Raw genomic sequence first — 10852 nt, 5'->3', positions numbered from 1 at the left:
ATTGCCTACTCGAGCTCCCCGGCACATAGGCAGAGGTTGAGGATGGAGGTGCCGGCGATGGCGGCGACCTACCAATGGTTTCGAGGGTTGTGTGTGTTTGTGTGAGCGAAGGTTGTGTTTGAGGAAATACTACGGCAACTGAAAATTTTACTAGGCGGGAGTAACAAGGCGGGGCTACTGAAAATTTGGATCAAGGGCGAGCAAATATTTTTGAGATTGCGAGGAATGCAGAGGCGAGAGTAAAATGCCGGGGCTACTGAAAATTTGAATCAAGGGACTGAAGCAGAGAGGGACGCAGAGGCGAGAGTTTTGGGGGAGCGAGTTAGTGTGCTTGACACGCCGGCTGTGGACTATAGCCGACGCACCTTCTCGCGTAAGCCATAGGCATACTATACACCGACGATGCTCCAAGATATTTTGTAGTACATCTCACACGATTGCTGATAATAAACTGTGTGTGATCTACTTGATTTTTCATCTTGATTTGAATTACATAATGGGGTCACAACGGCAATGGATGGTGTTTGAATTGTTAGACCTTTTATCTGAAGTGAACATGCAACTGTATGTGTGTCATAAAAGAATTGGAATTATTCAAGGTTCGTTTGGACATTTCATACATTAAACTGATTTTCTAGCCATTTCATGTGCATAATTCAAAATTAAACTACACGCACATGCTCCGGTGCATACAAATTGGTTGAAAAATCAAATCTGTGTCCTTCAGTGCATGCTTAGGTCCCATGGAAGAAATGGGAATGAATTTTCCGGGGTTTGTTTGGTCTTTTTTATACATAAACTGGGTTTTCTAGGCATTTTATGTGCATAATTCAAATTTGAACTACAACCACATGCTCCAATGCACCAAAGTTGGTTGAAAAATTACATGTGTGTCCTTGGGTGAATTTCTAGGTCTCATGCAAGAGATTGGAGTGAATTTCAAACACCAGGCGCTGTTGATTGCCGGCAAAATGTTGAGATGCCTGGTTTTTAAATTCTAGTAAACCCAAAACTCGTTTGAAATTCATGAAACTTGGCATGCTATCATGGAGCGGCATCAACACGCCGTGGTGAAACTTTTGCCCCATTTGGGGCAGGTTTGGGTATAAGCTTCTCACAACAAGCATGATGGTTTTGATAGGGAACGTACCACCTTTGGGAACGAGACGATATCCGTTGCTTCTTATTGCTTTCCGAAAATTTCTAGTGTCAACATAGAACAACAGGAGTGTTGTGTTCAATCTAGGAATTTTCCGGGGTTCGTTTGGCCTTTTTATACATTAACTGGGTTTTCTAGGTATTTTATGTGCATAATTCAAATTTGAACTACAAGCACATGCTCCAATACACCAAAGTTGGTTGAAAAATCACATGTGTGTCCTTGGGTGAATTTCTAGGTCCCATGCAAGAGATGGGAATGAATTTCAAACACCATGGCATTGTTGATTGCCAGTAAAACGTTGAGATGTCTGGTTTTTAAATTCTAGTAAATCCAAAACTCATCTGAAATTCATGAAACTTGGCATGCTATCATGGAGCGGCATTAACATGCTGTGTTAAAAAAATTGTCCCATTTGGGGCAGGTTCGGGTATATGCTTCTCACAAACCAGAGCTTCTCACAACAAGCATGATGGTTTTGGTAGGGAACGTCCCACCTTTGGGGACGAAACGATATCCGTTGCCTCTTACTGCTTTCAAAAAATTTCTCATGTCAACATAGAACAATAGGAGTGTTGTGTCAATTTTTGGGATTTTTCGGGGTTTGTTTGGACATATTTATGCATTAACTGGTTTTCTAGGCATTTTATGTGCATAATTCAAATTTGAACTACAAGCACATGCTCCAATGCACCGAAGTTGGTTGACAAATCACATGTGTGTCCTTTGGTGAATTTCTAGGTCCCATGCAAGAGATGGGAATGAAATTCAAAAACCATGGCACTGTTGATTGCCGGCAAAACGTTGAGATGTTTGGTTTTTAAATTCTAGTAAATCCAAAACTCGTCTGAAATTCATGAAACTTGGCATGCTATCATGGAGCTGCATGAACATGCCGTGGTGAAAATTTTGTCCCATTTGGGGTAGGTTGGGGTATAAGCTTCTCACAACAAGCATGATGGTTTCGATAGGGAACGTACCACCTTTGGTGACGGGACGATATCTGTTGCCCCTTATTGCTTTCAAAATTTTTCTCGTGTCAACACAGAACAACAGGAGTGTTGTGTCAATTTTTGTTCGTGGTTCATTTGGACATTTTTATGCATTAACTAAGTTTTCAATGCATTTATGTGCATAATTAAAATTTGAACTTCATGCACATGCTCTAGTGCATATAAATTAGTTGAAAAATCAAATCTGTGTCCTTGGGTGCATGCTTAGGTCCCATTCAAGAAGTGGGAATGAATTTCAAACACCAGGCAACGTTGATTGCCGGCAAAACATTGAGATGCCTCATTTTTAAATTCTAGTAAATTCAAAACTTGTCTGAAATTCATGAAACTTGGCATGCTATCATGGAGCGGCATTAACATGCCGTGTTAAAAGATTTGTCCCATTTGGGGCAGGTTCGGGTATATGCTTCTCACAAACCAGAGCTTCTCACAACAAGCACGATGGTTTCGGTAGGGAACGTCCCACCTTTGGGGACGAAACGATATCCATTGCCTCTTATTGCTTTCAAAAATTTTCTCGTGTCAGCATAGAACAACAGGAGTGTTGTGTCAATTTTTGGGATTTTTCGGGGTTCGTTTGGACATTTTTATGCATTAACTGAGTTTTCAATGCATTTATGTGCATAATTCAAATTTGAACTACATGCACATGCTCTAGTGCATATAAATTGGTTGAAAAATGAAATATGTGTCCTTGGGTGCATGCTTAGGTCCCATGCAAGAAATGGGAATGAATTTCAAACACCAGGGCACCGTTGATTGCCAGCAAAACATTGAGATGCCTTGTTTTTAAATTCTAGTAAATCCAAAACTTGTCTGAAATTCATGAAACTTGGCATGCTTTCATGGAGCGGCATCAACATGCCGTGGTAAAATTTTTGTCCCATTTGGGGCAGGTTTGGGTATATGCTTCTCACAAACCAGAGCTTCTCACAACAAGCATCATGGTTTCGATAGGGGACATCCCACCCTTGGGGATGAAACGATATCCACTGCCTCTTATTGCTTCCAAAATTTTCTCGTGTCAACATAGAACAACAGGAGTGTTGTGTCAATTTTTGTGATTTTTCGGGGTTCTTTTGGACATTTTTATGCATTAACTGAGTTTTCAATGCATTTATGTGCATAATTAAAATTTGAACTACATGCACATGCTCCAGTGCATATAAATTGGTTGAATCTGTGTCCTTGGGTGCATGCTTAGGTCCCATGCAATAAATGGGAATGAATTTCAAACACCAGGGCACCGTTGATTGCCGACAAAACATTGAGATGTCTGGTTTTTAATTCTAGTAAATCCAAAACTCGTCTGAAATTCATGAAACTTGACATGCTATCATGGAATGGCGCCCGACATGATGTGGTATTTTTCGTGTCCATCTTGAGAGAAGGCGCACTCGAATAATGACAGCCAACAAAGGCATTTTGAAAAAATAGCTGCCACTTAATATCTCAAACGTTTGTATAATTCAAAACGTGTGCGTTCTGTTAACCATTCACGTGACGCCACATGTCTTCGTTTCAATGGTTGTAGAAGGTGCCGTGCGGGCAGCTGCTTGACCTTGACTGAACAGGAGGCGTGCGAGCGCAGTCCGGTGCGCAGGCTAACTGAGAGGCGTGCAAGCCGTCCTCCAATGCGTAGGCTCACCGGGAAGCGAGCGTGGTTTACGCTGCGCAGGCTCACTGGGAAGCGAGCCCTTTGACTTCCATGGCCACCCGCCTTCCTCTCCATTAATGGCGCCCGAGCCGCTATTTAATACGGGCGGCCTTACCATTCACCTCCCATTCCCCTCCCCCCCGCAGACCTCCACCGCCATGGCGCAGAATGATCATCTGCCACTAGTCTTCAAGTTTGGTGAAGTCGACTCCGAGCCGGAGGAGATAGAATATAAGGAGGAATGGGGCCTCATGGACATGGCCCAGAACGAGCTGGCCACGGCGGTTGCTGCCCCCATTCCCGTCCCAGCTCCCATCCACACGCCCGTGCTAGCGACCATCCCCGTAGCATTCACGGGCTGGTCGCCGAGCACTATCGCTGAGCTGGAAGCCGCGGGCGTCAACGAGGTCTCCGCGGATCCGCACGAGCTCGTGTACATGCCAGCGCCAGCGCCCGTGCCCGTGCGCGTCCCTCCACCCATCATGCCGCCAGCCCCCGTGCGTTTGGCTGCATCCACGGCACCTGTGTGCACCTCTCCACCTACCGCGGCGCCGGTCCCCATGCGGTTGGCTGCAACTGCCACGCCCGTGCCCGTGCCCGTGCGCCCCCCTCAGGAGCATGGGACGCTGCCATCGACCGCTACCTCTCAGCGGCGCCAGTTGCCGTCCTCCCGCGCCCCGCCCATCGATTGCGCGACGACATGATGTTTGATTTACAAGTGAAGAACATTTTGTGCTGCCTTGAAGACTTCAACAACGGCGTCACGGAGGACCGTCGCTGCCGGAAATAGTTTTTTTGGGGTTTAATACTGTATCTCGAATTCTCGATCATATGAATATAAATTCGCAGTGTGACTGAATGAAAGATATGATTTGAACGAACTTGCGTTTTTCTCTTAATGTACGGACTTATCAAACAATTTTATTTTGAAAAAAACGTCAACGGTTTTTAAATATAAAACTCATCGCAAACATTTTAGTTAGAACACCCGTATGCAAACCAACAGCTTCCCCAGGAAGCCAAGGGAAAATGTGCCGAACAGGATTTCTGCATCCCTTCAACGCAAACGGTTGTTTTGCATGCCCGGGTGCAACCACGTACAAACAATTGGGTAAGATTTGCATATCTGCCATTTTGGGTATCTTGCCATTTCTCAAACTGGAAAGACGGACATTTGTTTATCTAGTAACATTGCCATTTGTCAACCTTGTAACACTGCGATTTGTCAAAATATGCAGCTAGAAATCACTAGCACTATCTAATTTTTGCAACTAAAATCACTAGCACTGTTCATATGGACACCACTAGCAGCCGTGAGTTCATGGACGCATATGCAAATGTACCATTGATTACATACAACAAGTCATCAACCCACAATGACAACGAGGATACACGTTAGATTATAGATCATTTCCAACAAAAAATTCTAGTAAAGTTTTTCTCACACAACAAATAACAAAGCGATGAAATGAACTTCAGCTCAACCACTCGTCGGTGTTGGAAACACTTGCTTTGAACCAGAAGTGATTCTCTGGGAAGGGCCAGCAACTGTCAATCTCGAGACCAACACAGGACTGATCATCCAGGCTGAAGCGGCCTATTTCAATACCCATATTGGGACGGTAGGGAAGCATAGTAATGTCCGAGGTATAGATACATTTGCTTGTCATAAATGGTAGTAATGTTGTGTCAACAGCAGCTGGATCGCCTTCCACCATCATTGGATAGTTTTGTCCAAGGAAGAACGAGTTTCCTCCAAGACTTTCAATAATGAACCAGGGAGAAGGTGTTGGCGTTAGTACACCAGTATCCATCCCGAATACCCTGCAACAGATGTTGGAATAGGTCCGGAGAGTGTGACCATACAAGACAACACCTGCTTCCTTAGTAACATCTAAAGGAAATATGCCCTAGAGGCAATAATAAAGTTATTATTTATTTCCTTATATCATGATAAATGTTTATTATTCATGCTAGAATTGTATTAAATGGAAACATAATACATGTGTGAATACATAGACAAATAGTATGTCACTAGTATGCCTCTACTTGGCTGGCTCGTTGATCAAAGATGGTTAAGTTTCCTAGCCATTGACATGGGTTGTCATTTGATTAACGGGATCACATCATTAGGAGAATGATGTGATTGACTTGACCCATTCCGTTAGCTTAGCACCCGATCGTTTAGTATCTTGCTATTGCTTTCTTCATGACTTATACATGTTCCTATGACTATGAGATTATGCAACTCCCGTTTACCGGAGGAACACTTTGTGTGCTACCAAACTTCACAATGTAACTGTGTGATTATAAAGGTGCTCTACAGGTGTCTCCGAAGGTACTTGTTGGGTTGGCGTATTTTGAGATTAGGATTTGTCACTCCGATTGTCGGAGAGGTATCTCTGGGCCCTCTCGGTAATGCACATCACTTAAGCCTTGCAAGCATTGCAACTAATGAGTTTGTTGCGGAATGATGCATTACAGAACGAGTAAAGATACTTGCCGGTAACGAGATTGAACTAGGTATTCAGATACCAACGATCGAATCTCAGGCAAGTAACATACCGATGACAAAGGGAACAACGTATGTAGTTATGCGGTCTGACCGATAAAGATCTTCGTAGAATATGTGGGAGCCAATATGAGCATCCATGTTCCGCTATTGGTTATTGACCGGAGACGTGTCTCGGTCATGTCTACATAGTTCTCGAACCCGTAGGGTCCGCACGCTTAACGTTTCGATGACATTTATATTATGAGTTTATATGTTTTGATGTACCAAAGGTGGTTTGGAGTCCCAGATGTGACCATGGACATGACGAGGAGTCTCGAAATGGTCGAGACATGAAGATTGATATATTGGAAGCCTATGTTTGGATATCGGAAGTGTTCCGGGTGAAATCAGGATTTTACGGGAGTACCGGGAGGTTACCGGAACCCCCCGGGAGGTTAATGGGCCTTAGTGGGCCTTTACGGAGAAGAGGAGAGGCGGCCAGGGCTGGGCCGCACACCCTCCCCCTAGTCCGAATAGGACAAGGAGAGGGGGCGGCGCACCCCTTCCTTCCTCTCTCCCTCCTCTTTCCCCCTCCCAAGTCCTAATCCAATTAGGAAAGGGGGGAGTCCTACTCCCATCGGGAGTAGGACTCCTCCTGGAGCGCCCTCTCTCCTGGCCGACCGCACCCCCCTTGCTCCTTTATATACGGGGCAGGGAGGCACCCTAGAGACACAACAATTGATCAGTTGATCTTTTAGACGTGTGCGGTGCCCCCCTCCACCATAGTCCACCTCGATAATACTGTAGCGGTGCTTAGGCGAAGCCCTGTGTCGGTAGAACATCATCATCGTCACCATGCCGTCGTGCTAACAAAACTCTCCCTCAACACTCGGCTGGATCAGAGTTCGAGGGACGTCATCAGGCTGAATGTGTGCTGAACTCATAGGTGTCGTGTGTCCGGTACTTGATCGGTCGGATCGTGAAGACGTACGACTACATCAACCGCATTGTGCTAACGCTTCCGCTTTCTGTCTATGAGGGTACGTGGACAACACTCTCCCCTCTCATTGCTATGCATCACCATGATCTTGCGTGTGCGTAGGATTTTTTTTTGAAATTACTACGTCCCCCAATAGTGGCATCCGAGCCAGGTTTTATGCGTAGATGTCATATGCACGAGTAGAACACAAGTGAGTTGTGGGCTATATAAGTCATACTGCTTACCAACATGTCATACTTTGGTTCGGCGGTATTGTTGGATGAAGCGGCCCGGACCGACATTACGCGTACGCTTACGCGAGACTGGTTCTACCGACGTGCTTTGCACACAGGTGGCTGGCAGGTGTCAGTTTCTCCAACTTTAGTTGAACCGAGTGTGTCTACGCCCGGTCCTTCCGAAGGTTAAAACAGCACCAACTTGAGAAACTATCATTGTGGTTTTGATGCGTAGGTAAGACCGGTTCTTGCTAAGCCCATAGCAGCCACGTAAAATTTGCAACAAACAAAGTAGAGGACATCTAACTTGTTTTTGCAGGGCATGTTGTGATGTGATATGGTCAAGACATGATGCTAAATTTTATTTTATGAGATGATCATCTTTTGTAACCGAGTTATCGGCAACTGGCAGGAGCCATATGGTTGTCGCTTTATTGTATGCAATGTAATCGCCCTGTAATGCTTTACTTTATCGCTAAGCGGTAGCGATAGTCGTAGAAGCATAAGATTGGTGAGACGACAATGATACTACGATGGAGATCAAGGTGTCGCGCCGGTGACGATGGTGATCATGACAGGTGCTTCGGAGATGGAGATCACAAGCACAAGATGATGATGGCCATATCATATCACTTATATTGATTTATGTGATGTTTATCTTTTATGCATCTTATCTTGCTTTGATTGATGGTAGCATTATAAGATGATCCCTCACTAAATTATCAAAGTATAAGTGTTCTCCCTGAGTATGCACCGTCGCGAAAGTTCTTCGTGCTGAGACACCACGTGATGATCGGGTGTGACAGGCTCTACGTTCAAATACAATGGGTGCAAAACAGTTGCACATGCGGAATACTCAGGTTAAACTTGACGAGCCTAGCATATAATAGATATGGCCTCGGAACAGGGAGACCGAAAGGTCGAGCGTGAATCATATAGTAGATATGATCAACATAGTGATGTTCACCGTTGAAACTACTCCATCTCACGTGATGATCGGACATGGTTTAGTTGATATGGATCACGTGATCACTTAGAGGATTAGAGGGATGTCTATCTAAGTGGGAGTTCTTAAGTAATATGATTAATTGAACTTAAATTTATCATGAACTTAGTACCTGATAGTATCTTGCTTGTCTATGTTGATTGTAGATAGATGGCCCGTGCTGTTGTTCCATTGAATTTTAATGCGTTCCTTGAGAAAGCAAAGTTGAAAGATGATGGTAGCAATTACACGGACTGGGTCCGTAACTTGAGGATTATCCTCATTGCTGCACAGAAAAGTTACATCCTGGAAGCACCGCTAGGTGTACCACCTACACCAGCAACTGCAGACATTGTGAATGCCTGGCAGTCATGTGTTGATGACTACTCGATAGTTTAGTGTGCCATGCTTTACGGCGTAGAACCGGGACTTCAACGATGTTTTGAACACCATGGAGCATATGAGATGTTCCAGGAGTTGAAGTTGATATTTCAAAAGAATGCCCGGATTGAGAGATATGAAGTCTCCAATAAGTTCTACAGCTGCAAGATGGAGGAGAATAGTTCTGTTAGTGAGCATATACTCAAGATGTCTGGGTACTGCAATCACTTGATTCAACTGGGAGTTAATCTTCCGGATGATAGCGTCATTGACAGAATTCTCCAATCACTGCCACCAAGCTACAAGAGCTTCGTGATGAACTATAATATGCAAGGGATGGATAAGACAATTCCTGAGCTCTCCGCAATGCTAAAGGCTGCGGAGGTAGAAATCAAGAAGGAGCATCAAGTGTTGATGGTCAATAAGACCACCAGTTTCAAGAAAAAGGGCAAATGGAAGAAGAAGGGGAACTTCAAGAAGAACAGCAAGCAAGTTTCTGCTCAGGAGAAGAAACCCAAGTCTGGACCTAAGCCTGAGACTGAGTGCTTCTACTACAAGCAGACTGGTCACTGGAAGCGGAACTGCCCCAAGTATTTGGCGGATAAGAAGGATGGCAAGGTGAACAAAGGTATATGTGATATACATGTTATTGATGTGTACCTTACTAATGCTCGCAGTAGCACCTGGGTATTTGATACTGGTTCTGTTGCTAATATTTGCAACTCGAAACAGGGGCTACGGATTAAGTGGAGATTGGCTGAGGACAAGGTGACGATGCGCGTGGGAAATGGTTCCAAAGTCGATGTGATTGCAGTCGGCACGCTACCTCTACATCTACCTTCGGGATTAGTATTAGACCTAAATAATTGTTATTTGATGCCAGCGTTGAGCATGAACATTATATCTGGATCTTGTTTGATGCGAGACGGTTATTCATTTAAATCAGAGAATAATGGTTGTTCTATTTATATTAGTAATATCTTTTATGGTCATGCACCCTTGAAGAGTAGTCTATTTTTGTTGAATCTCGATAGTAGTGATACACATATTCATAATATTGAGGCCAAAAGATGCAGAGTTGATAATGATAGTGCAACTTATTTGTGGCACTGCCGTTTAGGTCATATCGGTGTAAAGCGCATGAAGAAACTCCATACTGATGGACTTTTGGAACCACTTGATTATGAATCACTTGGTACTTGCGAACCGTGCCTCATGGGCAAGATGACTAAAATGCCGTTCTCCGGTACTATGGAGAGAGCAACAGATTTGTTGGAGATCATACATACAGATGTATGTGGTCCGATGAATGTTGAGGCTCGTGGCGGATATCGTTATTTTCTCACCTTCACAGATGATTTAAGCATATATGGGTATATCTACTTAATGAAACATAAGTCTAAAACGTTTGAAAAGTTCAAAGAATTTCAGAGTGAAGTTGAAAATCATCGTAACAAGAAAATAAAGTTTCTATGATCTGATCGTGGAGGAGAATATTTGAGTTATGAGTTTGGTCTTCATTTGAAACAATGCGAAATAGTTTCGCAACTCACGCCACCCGGAACACCACAATGTAATGGTGTGTGAGGGAGTCCTGGATTAGGGGGTGTTCGGGTAGCCGGACTATACCTTCAGCCGAACTCCAGGACTATGAAGATACAAGATTGAAGACCCCGTCCCGTGTCTGGATGGGACTTTCCTTGGCGTGGAAGGCAAGCTTGGCGATGCGGATATTCAAGATCTCCTACCATTGTAACCGACTTTGTGTAACCCTAACCCTCTCTGGTGTCTATATAAACCGGAGGGTTTTAGTCCGTAGGACAACTTCATCATACAACAATCATACCATAGGCTAGCTTTTAGGGTTTAGCCTCCTTGATCTCGTGGTAGATCTACTCTTGTACTACCCATATCATCAATATTAATCAAGCAGGACGTAGGGTTTTAC

The sequence above is a fragment of the Triticum urartu genome, chromosome 4A (assembly GCF_056163025.1).
Source record: "Triticum urartu cultivar PI428250 chromosome 4A, HENAU_Tu73, whole genome shotgun sequence".
NCBI lineage: Eukaryota > Viridiplantae > Streptophyta > Magnoliopsida > Poales > Poaceae > Triticum > Triticum urartu.
This window is presented reverse-complemented; position numbering follows the sequence as displayed.